Source organism: Triturus cristatus, chromosome 1_2 (assembly GCF_964204655.1).
Source record: "Triturus cristatus chromosome 1_2, aTriCri1.1, whole genome shotgun sequence".
NCBI classification, from domain to species: domain Eukaryota; kingdom Metazoa; phylum Chordata; class Amphibia; order Caudata; family Salamandridae; genus Triturus; species Triturus cristatus.
In genome coordinates, this window is record NC_140580.1 from 835,812,608 (window position 1) to 835,824,643 (window position 12,036).

The window sequence follows — 12,036 nt, forward strand, 5'->3', positions numbered from 1 at the left end:
ATGTTTGCACTTTGTTTTTCTTCGAAGAAGTGTTTGTAGTCACGACTTAGGTGACTCCTCCTTACGGTGATAGTGTGCATTGGTATTGACTCCATCTCCAGGTAGTTTTTTCCGCCATCGGGTTCGGATGTGTATTGCTGCGCTCCGGTATCGTCTTTAAACCCTTTCGACGCGCAATCCTTACCACTTTACGGTATTGTTTTCGATCGCGGTTTCCCTTTCGACGCGCATAGTAAAGCCCAACAACTTCGATCGGGAACTTCGACGCGGGCCGTGAGGCCTACCCGCGCCGACCACACCAGCAGTCCATGGAACTGACTCCTATTAAAAAATGCCCCAGGTGTGGTGCTAAGTTCCCACACACGGACCTGCACGAGGTCTGTAACCTCTGCCTATCCCCAGAGCACGAAGAAATCAACTGCGAAGCCTGTCAATCATTCCGATCGAAGAAGACCATTCATGACCGTCTGGCTCGATGTCACGAGGTGCAACGCGGCACTATCCCGGTGCCAGACGTCTTCAGAGATGGGTCTGAATTCCGACAGCCCGGGGCCGAGGAAGAACAACACATCTCCGTGTCTGAAGCCGATGACTCCGACATGGAAGACGACTTCGACGTCACTCTGGCTCAACGAACAGTGAGTAATGAGCCCCAAGTGCCCACGAAAACAACAAAGACTCCGGTATCACCTTTGCCCTCCGACCATGAAAGCGTTTCAGATGCCCCGCCCTGGGGCCCGGCTATGAAACATAAGGATAAGGCTTCCGACTCGGGATCGAGCCGGCCCCATTCCGGTGCCGAACCTACATATTCAGCACTGAAACCCAAGACCAAGCAAGTGCCCACCAATTCGCTGTCAGCACCGAAAACTTCTTCGGCACTGAAAGACTCTGACCTCGAAACCACATAAATCTAAAGCTTCGGAATCCACACCAGCTAAGCCCAAAGCTTTTGAGCCGACACCAGCTAAACCCAAAGCTTCAAAGCCAAAATCATCCAAAGACAAACCTTCTGAGCCGAAAAACACTAAAGATAACCTTTGGAGCCTAAACCGGCAAAACTTAAACCTTTGGAGCCAAAACATTCCGCACCGAAGGGCTCGGAGCCCAAAAACCAAACTGTTCCTCTTAAACCTTCAGAGACTACCCCTGTTAAAAAGCCCTCTGAATCAAAACAAAAGGACAAAGACACCCCACTCAAAGAACTTCCTCCACAAGACCCTTTGGATCCAAAACAAAAACAATTACATATTGACCCTCAAACCGGACATCTTCTAGTAACACTTCCTAAAAAACGTAAGCTGGATCTTCCAGAAGCCTACCATATACCTAAGAAGAAAAAAGACATGGGTACTAACCCCTCTCCCCCATATATCCCTCCCTCTCCTCTACCTATTTATCCAAACTTATTGATTTCACCATCAAATCCACCACCACCACCACCTTTCTCACCTCAACTTCACGATGACAAGGATGGGGGTGGAGATGGGTATGGGGATGACACGTAGGACAGCATACCACAGGACACAGACCCCTGGGATGATTATGATAAAGAGCCACATCATAATAATGACCCTAATCTATATCCCTCCAGACCATCACCACCCGATGACAATATTGGCTTCGCACAGCTTATTAATAGAGCTGCACAGTACCATGGGGTGGAACTACATTATGATCCCCTAGAGGATGATTTTTTAGTGGAAACATTCGCTCCCTCCCAAAAATCCACTAATACTTTGCCCATGCTCAAAAGCATGATAAAACAAGCCAACAAGGTTTTCAAAGACCCTGTTAGGGCTAGAATAATTACGCCACGGGTGGATAAAAAATATAAAGCCACTCCTACAGACCCAGTTTATATGAGAGGACAGGTACCCTTAGATTCTCTTGTCGTGTCTAACGCACGCAAGAGCTAATTCGCAATCTACAGGTGACGCTCCTCCTGACAAGGAGTCAAAACTTAGACGCATCTGGCAAAAGAATCGCATCACGAGTTGCTAATCATTGGTGTATTGCCAATGCCCATGCCCTCTTAGCACGCTATGATAGAGCTCATTATGATGAGCTGGAAAAACTAATGCAGCATTTACCAGAACAATACAAATCGAAAACTCAAGTCCTCATACAAGAGGGTAAGCTTATTACAAACACCTCTATAAAATGCGCCTTCAATGCGGTTGATACATCATCTTGTGCCATTAACACCAGTGTTTTACTACGCCGGCACGCTTGGCTTTGAATCTCCGGATTCAAGCAAGAGGTAGTGCCATCAATATTTAATCGGCCTTTTGATCAGGAACATTGTTTTGGGCCAACATTCCATTCTTCATTAGAAAAAATGAAAAAGACACAGAGACTGCCAAATCCATGGGGGCCTTGCAACTACCTTCTAATAGAGGCTCCTTTTGTTGCTCCTTTTACAGGGGTGGCTCAAAAACAACTGCAACAGAAAATACCTCCTCTTCTTCTTACCAAAGTCCCAACCAATCTTCTCCTGCCACCAAACAGTGACTTCCCTCCACTACCCCCGATCATTCCACTCCTGTCGGGGGACGTCTCTCACAGTTCCTACCTGTCTGGAATTCCATCACAACAGACAAGTGGGTAAGACAAATTATCCAGTATGGTTATTGCCTGGAACTTACCTCCACTCCCACAAATATTTCTCCCAAACATCGTGCAATGTCCTCAGAACATCGCACCCTCCTACAAAAAGAGGTTCTCTCACTGTTACAAAAACATGCAATGGAACCAGTCCCCTTACCTCATCAGGGAACAGGTGTTTACTCTCTCTATTTTCTAATTCCAAAAAAGGACGTGTCTCTCAGGCCAATATTAGACCTCAGACAGCTCAACCACTACATTCAATCTGATCATTTCCACATGGTCACCCTCCAACAGGTGCTCCCATTGCTTCAGCAAGGCAACTTTCTTTCCACTCTGGATTTATAGGAATTCACAGGAAATATCTCCGGTTCGTGGTGGACGGTCAACACTATCAGTTCAAAGTCCTCCCGTTCGGTGTCTAGCAGTAGTTGTAGCTCACATAAGAAGACAATACATTTGTGTTTCCTTATTTGGACAATTGGCTCATTAAGGCCAAATCACAACACAGCTGTGTTCAAACTCCTCTCTCCTCTTCTCCCCCCCCCCCCCCACAACAAATTCACTGTAAACCTCACCAAGTCCCACCTCCAACCGTCCGACACACAAATATATCTCGGAGCTACAATAGACTATTCCAAATCTCTAGCATACCCCAACCCAGTCAGGATACACAACTTGCTGACACTAATATCCCAATTTGAACCTCAACACTCACTACCAGCTCTAGTGTTCATGCAGTTAATCGGGATGATGGCCTCTTGCATTCTAATCGTTCCTTATGCAAGACTCCAAATGCGTCCTCTGCAAGAATGTTTAGCACATCAGTGGAACCAGGCTCAAGGCCTGGTAACAGATCTGGTGTTGGTAAACGACCGCACCCATCGCTCTCTGCAGTGGTGGAACACACAAAACCTTTCAAAAGGGCGGCAGTTCCTTGACCCGGTTCCACAAATAGTGCTAACAGCAGACTCATCGCTCACCGGCTGGGGAGCTCATCTTCAAAATGATACCATTCACGGCATGTGGGCTCCAATACAAAAACTGTTCCACATAAACCACCTAGAACTACTGGCAATTTTTCTAGCATTAAAAGCCTTTCAAGTCCACCTAGTACGCAAAGCTGTCCTAGTTCGTACCGACAACATGACATCAATGTACTATATACAAGAACAGGAAGGGACACACTCCCTACAGCTATCACGACTAGCTCAAAGCATATGGAGATGGGCCATACCTCAAAACTTAGATCTCCTTGCCGAACACCTTCCAGGAGTAGACCATCAGATTGCAGATCTGCTCAGTCGTCAACGACAACAGATCCACAAATGGGAATCACATTCTCAAGTTCACAATCAATCAATCAGGGAATTGTAAGCACGCTACTCACCCGTGAGGGTCTCCAGGCGCTGAGGGGGAGGAGTCCGCAGATCTGTTTAGCCGAAGAGCCATGTCTTGAGGGTCTTCCTGAAGGTGTTCAGGGAGGGGGCGCATCTGATGTCTGCCGGTAGCTCGTTCCAGGTCTTGGCTGCAATGTGAGAGAAGGATCTTCCGCCTGCTCCGGTTCTGTGGATGTGCGGGGTTTCGGCCAGTGCGAGGATGGAAGACCGGAGGTTTCTTTTGAGTACGTGGAAGTTGATTCTGTCGTTGAGGTATTTGGGTCCATTGTTGTGTAGGCATTTGTAGGCGTGACTGAGGATTTTGAAAGTGACTCTTTTCTCCATGGGGTGCCAGTGGAGACTTCGTAGGTGTTGACTGATGTGTTCGTGTCGGGGGATGCCGAGGACGAGTCTGGCGGCGGTGTTCTGTATTGTCTGGAGTTTGCGGAGTAGGGACTTGTTTATGCGGGCGTAGAGTGCGTGTCCATAGTCCAGTCTGCTGGTAATGAGTGCCTGGGTGACTGTCTTCCTTGACTCAGGGGGGATCCACTAGAAGGTCTTGCGGAGGGTGTTGAAGCACTATTCTTTCAAATGTGGGGCTACCTAGAAATAGATCTGTTCGCCACACACCACAACGCAAAATGCCCAAACCTCGCATCCAGGTATCTACACCCATTGTCCAAAGGCAATGTGCTATGGATAAACTGGTCAGGGACATTTGCTTACACTTTTCCGCCTCTCCCGCTCATTCCATTAATGGTTCGGAAGCTTCAGCAGCATTCACTCACAATGATCCAGTTGCTCTCACATGGGCTTGACAACCTCGGTTCACAACCCGCTTGGAGCTATCTGTAGTTCCTCATCAAAAACTACACCTCTCACCCAAGCGTCTCACTCAGAACCGTGGAGAGATAAGACATTCAGATCCCACTCAACCTTGCAATCTGGCACCTGAAATCATAGAGTTTGGCTACCTTAATCCTTCGCCAGACTGCATGAACTTCATTAAAGAAGCTAGCCGTCCTACTGCAAGAGCATGCTACACAGCAAAATGGAAACTATTTGCCATTTACTGTACAAACTATCAAATCAATCCATTAGATGTTTCCATTCAAAACATCATTTGCTATCTCTTAAACCTACAGCGCTGTAACTTAGCATAGACATCTATACGATTGCATCTCGCTGCAATAGCAGCTTATCTACAAAACAGACAACACTTGTCTTTGTTTAGAGTGCCTGCTATCAAAGCATTCATGGAAGGACTTAAAAGAATTATTGCCCCTAGAGTTCCGCCCTCTCCAGTTTGGAACCTTAATATGGTCCTTACAAGAATTATGGGCCCACCGTTTGAGCCTATGCATAAATGTGAACTACAGTTCCTCACTTAGAAAGTAGCCTTCCTTATAGCCATCACATCTCTTAGAAGAGTTGGTGAGCTCCAGGCATTAACCATACAAGAACCATTTTTACAAATTCATCACAACAAAGTGGTTCTTAGGACCAATCCAAAGATTTTACCTAAAGTTGTCTCTGCCTTTCCCCTTAATCAGTCTTGTTGAACTACCAGTATTTTTCCCTCAACTAGACTCAGTGGGAGAACGTGCTCTTTACACACTAGATGTCAAAAGAGCAATACTTTATTACATTGAAAGAACTAAATCTTTTAGGAAAACCAAACAACTCTTTGTTGCTTTTTCACCTCCACATAAAGGCAATTCCATTTCAGAAACTGGTATTGCACGATGGATAGTTAAATGCATCCAAATATGCTACATTAAAGCCAAACGCACATTAACTATTCCCCCTAGAGCTCATTCCACACGCAAACTAGGGGCTTTTATGGCATTCATGGGGAATATACCCTTAGATGACATCTGTAAGGCTGCAACTTGGTCTACATCTCACACATTCACAAAACACTACTGTGTAGATGTGCATGCAAAGCAACAAGCTAGTGTGGGCCAGGCTGTCTTAAGAACTCTTTTTCAAACTACTGCAGCAGATACGGGTCAGCCACTGCTGGGTAGATAATTGCCATATAGTCTATGCTAACGCATATGATCTATAGCTCATATGCCTCGAACGGAAAATGCTACTTACCCAGTATGCATCTGTTCTTGGCATGTAGAGCTGTAGATTCGTATGCACCCACCCGCCTCCCCGGGTACCTTTATCTGCTGCAGTATTATCTTACTTAGATACAACACACATGGACATCTCTTTCTATTCTTACTAACTCCATCACCCTTTATGGCGAAAACAATCTGGGGATGGAGTCGACGCCCATGCACACTATCACCGTAAGGAGGAGTCACCTACCTCGTTACTATAAACACTTCTTAGAAGAAAAACAAAGTGCAAACATCCAAGCCCAACACCAGATGGCGATCTATGCTAACGTATATGAATCTACAGCTCTACATGCCAAGAACAGATGCATACGGGTTAAGTAGCATTTTCCTTTCCAAATGAAACCATATACAATTCAATTGTGAAAGTCCAATAAAACCTAATTACAAAAAGAGACATTTCCCTGTTTAACGTTCTGTAAGTATTGATTGTTTAATCAATCTATTTTCCAATTCAAAAACTAAAATTGCATTCATTTTCTGAACATTAATCATGAAATTGATAGATTTTCATGAACTATGTCCTAAATGTTCTTTATCAAAGCGATAACAGTTCAGAAGCCTCATTATTATCCCCACTAACAGCCTCTCAGTATAGACAGCCAGCACGTATTTCGCAGTGTTCCATTCATAACCGCTTCTTCTGGGCTGTAATTTGTAAGTGTATAATTCTCTTCATTTAATGTTTGTCTCAGATATCACATTCAATCTTCCAGTGATCATGAAGCTTCTTTTCATTCTCTATTAGTGATCCAAATGACATAAATATCATTTCCTTCATTTATTTCATTCAAAGTAATCCGTTATCTTTCTCATAAAGCAACCAGTTGGAGAGATGATAATCCTAGCCCATATTCTGCAGTACTGGTTTGAAATAATTCTGTATTCCATCAACTCCACTATGATCACTAAGATTCAATTACATCATTGTAGCATGTGTGCCTCTGTAAAGTATTGATTTGACTTGCAAAGAAAACAGATCAGCAATTCATATTCCTGCTTTCGCCACTGTTAACATAGGAATTGTTCTCAGTTTTTGTCATTCGATTTTATTGGATTTTTAATTGAATTGTATTTGTTAAATTAGAAAATTCTGCTTCCCCCTCCCAGTCATGTATTACCTTTTGTTTGAACCACGTGTAAAATGCAAATTTATTCTAATTCTTCAGTAAGGTAACATAGCTGTGACGGTTACAATATTCTGTCTTTTACTCCTAAATGAATCATTGATAATTGTACTATTTTTGTTTCAATGTTTGTTGATGAATGAGATGTTTCTACCAGAATCAATGGGGTACTTCTTATCAAGAAGGAACATCAGCTAGTCATTGTAAACCTGTGTTTTACTTGAGGGGGTACATCTACAGTGAAATTCAAGGGGCTACTTGTACTTGTAAGAGTTAAGCCTAGAAATGGTTTGTCTATCATCAAGTAGACAGTGTATTCATTTATTTCATTGCTTAACATAAGGAACACAATGGTGCGTGAGACATCCTAATAGAGCACAAATTGAACCTTGTTGTACCATAGAGAGGGCTAAGCTAGAACTCTGAATAAAGGTCCTGATTTAATACAGGGAGCTGCCACCCACTGGTCACATGTGATCAAATGTATTAATGCTCACTTTGATCAAGCAAACTAGGGCTTGTATAATTACAAAAAAGACAGCTAGGACTTGCAGTGCCATAGTGATGCTCATCACTTTAGTTGGGGTGAACAAATCTGGTTTGACTTTTGTGAACTTGTTATGTTACAAGTGTTAATTGAATGCTGAGTTTATGGGTATTCCCACTTGAGGTTGATCATTTCCAACCGTGAGTTTGAGGGAATATAGATACCCGTCACCTTCCTTCGGTTTTGTCTTTGCTGGTACATTGTCTGAATACTGATTTAAGGTGACGTACAGATTTTTGGCTGCAAAAAAAATAAGACTAAGCATGAAGTCACACCAAGTAGCATTATAGGGCATACCCAATATACAGTGGTGAGTTAGAGAAGCATGCATTAAACTCTTTTAGAGGGAGAATTGGGGGATAGTGGGAGTGGGTTTCCCACATCAAATGGATAACTGTGTGGGGGGGTGCCATGATAAAGGGGTCTCAGCATGGATTAGAACGAAAATATTTGCAATACCCACTATAGCGACTTGCAATTCGGTATCTACCCTGCATTGCTTTCTCCACTGTAACAGGATGCGAGGGACCTGTTTTATTCGACATACGAACCATTGACGGTTGGTTACAAGGAATAATCATAACCCTGCATGCAGAGTGCTTTGAACTCCTAACACAGGTTTGCTATTTGTGTTTTATTCCCTAATCCCAACAGACACTCCGAAGCCTTGATGCATGTGTGTGTGCTTGCAGCAGCTGGCGTGGGCTACAGACCAGGTATTTATGGACCTCAACTTGCAAATGACTTTCATGCATGGTGATGGGAACAATGTGATAATCATGCAGTGATTCTCTGAGTTATGTTGTTTGTAGGCACAAATCTGGAATCTGTCTTCACTTTTATGATCTCGCATCACAGTTGACTGTTTTTCCCGAATGCCCAAAAGTAAAATGTCATCCTGCTTTAGGACTACATAAGCAGCTGCATTCTACACCTGTTGCAGTTGGACACATGGGGAACACCCCACCCCAAGTAGTACATATTTATAATCCAGGTTTGCAAGGATTAAGGCCTCCTCACAGTTGTTTTAAGATAGGTCTTGCCAAAATAAAGGAATTGGCTGAGCTGTTGTAAGCTGAAAAGGCGGAGTGCATCACTGAACTGTTCAGTGCATCAAAGCTTCGTTCAGCATCCCATGTAACCTTCAGTTACTTTACTTTTTGGGCGAATAAAGTGGGTAATGCCAGACCGTTTTGGAGGTCAAGGGCGTGAATCATGAGATCGTAGTCCGAGACTAGATCCCAGCAGCAGGTCTCAATCTTTCCCCCATTTAATCTAATGCCACTGAGATCCATCTATGCTGCACTATTTTACATTAAAAATCTGGGCCTCCTTTCTAGGTCTCGCCTGAGCCAGCGCATGTGCTGGTCTGGCGAGACATTTAGTGAGTGGGCTTTAGAAATGCGACCACAAGCTTTTGCTTGTGGCCTAAAGCTTGCGCTTACGCACGCAGGCATGCGCACAGCCGCCATGTGGCTTTCCTCGCGGCACCCTTACAGCTCGCGATCAGGCGCCATCTGGCTTTCCTCTCGCTTGCTCTCCCAAGCCCTTCGCTCTGCCCCTCCCCCACCACAGAGCGCGTCTCAGAGCCGCGCGTCTGTTGCCTTCCCTTTCCTGTCCATGCGTGGCTCCCAGTTGTCTGTATATTTCCTGAAGCCATTTCACTCTTTCTACCTCTGCCACCCTCCACCCCCCGTATTACCGTTTACTGTGCCCCTGCCTGCACACTACTTGGCACATCTCGCTTTCTACCGTGTCTGGCTGCTACTGTTTTGGTAGACTAACGCAGTGCACATCCGTGCACTGTTGCACCCGTACAGCTGCGCCCTGGACGTTAACTTCTGCGTTCACTGCCCAGTTGATCGCTGTCTGGCCCTGTTCTTTCTTCCTTGCTCCCTCTTCATTCTCATTTCCTTCCTAGTAGCTTCTTCCCTCTATTTATACGTTCCCTTTCTCCTCCCCCCCCCCCCCCCACGTACTTGCTCACTTCTTCCCCTCAAACTCGCTTGGATCGAATGGTGTTACCACACGGTGCTTGCCTCGCTGTCTGCTACAGTACTACGAGGACGCACTGGGCCTGTAGTAATTTGCAGAACATTTATGGGACGCGTCATTCCAGTGTGCGGTACACACCCGGATATGGTTCGCTAAGCACTGCCTTAGCTCTGCGTGTTCGCTTTTTTTCACTGTTTTATGCCCAGACCCAGCCCCCGACCCTCCACCTCCCCGCCCCCTATATTACTGTTTACTGTGCCCCTGCCCGCACACTACTTGGCACGTCTCGCTTTCTACCGTGTCTGGATGCCACTGTTTTGGTAGACTAAAGCGGTGCACATCCGTGCACTGTTGCACCCGTACAGCTGCGTCCTGGACGTTAACGTTTGCGTTCACTGTCCAGTTGATCGCTGTGTCTGGCCCTGTTCTTTCTTCATCGCTCCCTCTTTATTCTCATCGCTCTAATCTGTCACACTTCCTACTCAATTCCTTCTTAGTAGCTTCTTCCCTCTATTTACACATTCGCTTTCTCCCCCCCCTCTCTTTAAGCAATTTTTCTTTCACTCTGTCTTTGCTCTTTCTGCTCTGTCTGTACTTCCGCAGAGCAGACCGTCCCGTATGAAGCACAGAACGGACGGGGGTGGGGAAACTCAAGTGGAAACAATACGTCTTTCTCAGTCCATGTCAGGCTCCCTCCTCCTCAGTTTTCTCCTGCCAAGGGTTCAACGACTGCAACACAGTCCATCCAGAGGGGTACAGAACTGCACCCTGAATGGGGAAGCGCAGCGGGTTGCACCTTTCTGTGGCTGAATGTGTGGGCGCAGGTGTTAGCTCAACTAAGACCTGAATGCAGAGGTAGCAACCAGTGCATCTGCAGCAATCTTTACTAACCCCCCACCGCATTAACACAAACTAACACTTTACCATACTGCACTTCCTGCTTTCTCCCTCCCTCTTTCTCAAGCCACTTCTGCTTTAGCTACATGCCACTCCTACTTGCTTGCCATCTTCCGCGCTCCTAACCCTCCCTTTCTCCATCGGGCCCCCTTTTTAATAATACACCATATAATTTGCACACAATACTACCTTACTCTTACCGAACTACTACTCGCTCGTTCTCTCCCTCCCTGTCTCTACCTACTACAGCATCCATTTTAATATAACAATTTGGAGCTTTACTGCAACTTTTGTATTTCGGCTACTTCTCATTATTGTTTAATTGTTTTTATATGTTATTACCATCAACCCCACCACAGCATCACTCAGCACCACCACAGCATCACTCAGGGACACAACAATATCACTCAGCGCCACCACAGCATAACTCAGCACCACCACAGCATAACTCAGCACCACCACAGCGTCACTTAGCACCACCACAGCATCGCTCAGGGCCAGCACAGCATCGCTCAGCACCACCACAGCATCTCTCAGGGCTACCACAGCATCACTCATCCTCACCACAACAACACTCAGCACCACCACAGCATCCCTCGGTACCACCACAGCATCACTCGGTACCACCACAGCATCACTCGGTACCACCACAGCATCACTCGGTACCACCACAGCATCACTCGGTACCACCACAGCATCACTCGATACCACCACAGCATCACTCGGTACCACCACAGCATCACTCGGTACCACCACAGCATCACTCGGTACCACCACAGCATCACTCGGTACCACCACAGCATCACTCGGTACCACCACAGCATCACTCGGTACCACCACAGCATCACTCGGTACCACCACAGCATCACTCGGTACCACCACAGCTTCACTCGGTACCACCACAGCTTCACTCGGTACCACCACAGCTTCACTCGGTACCACCACAGCTTCACTCGGTGCCACCACAGCTTCACTCGGTACCACCACAGCTTCACTCGGTACCACCACCGCTTCACTCGGTACCACCACAGCTTCATTCGGTACCACCACCGCTTCACTCGGTACCACCACCGCTTCACTCGGTACCACCACCGCTTCACTCGGTACCACCACCGCTTCACTCGGTACCACCACAGCTTCACTCGGTACCACCACAGCTTCACTCGGTACCACCACAGCTTCACTCGGTACCACCACAGCTTCACTCGGTACCACCACAGCTTCACTCGGTACCACCACAGCTTCACTCGGTACCACCACAGCTTCACTCGGTACCACCACAGCTTCACTCGGTACCACCACAGCTTCACTCGGTACCACCACAGCTTCACTCGGTACCACCACAGCTTCAC

General features: G+C 46.2%; 1 protein-coding gene across 2 annotated transcripts in view; it reads left to right on the forward strand.

The window, feature by feature from the left end:
- The window catches only part of LOC146868106 (uncharacterized), a 230,857-nt gene that overhangs the window by 207,466 nt on the left and 11,355 nt on the right, over positions 1–12,036 (forward strand). The gene's annotated exons all lie outside the window — the stretch shown is intronic.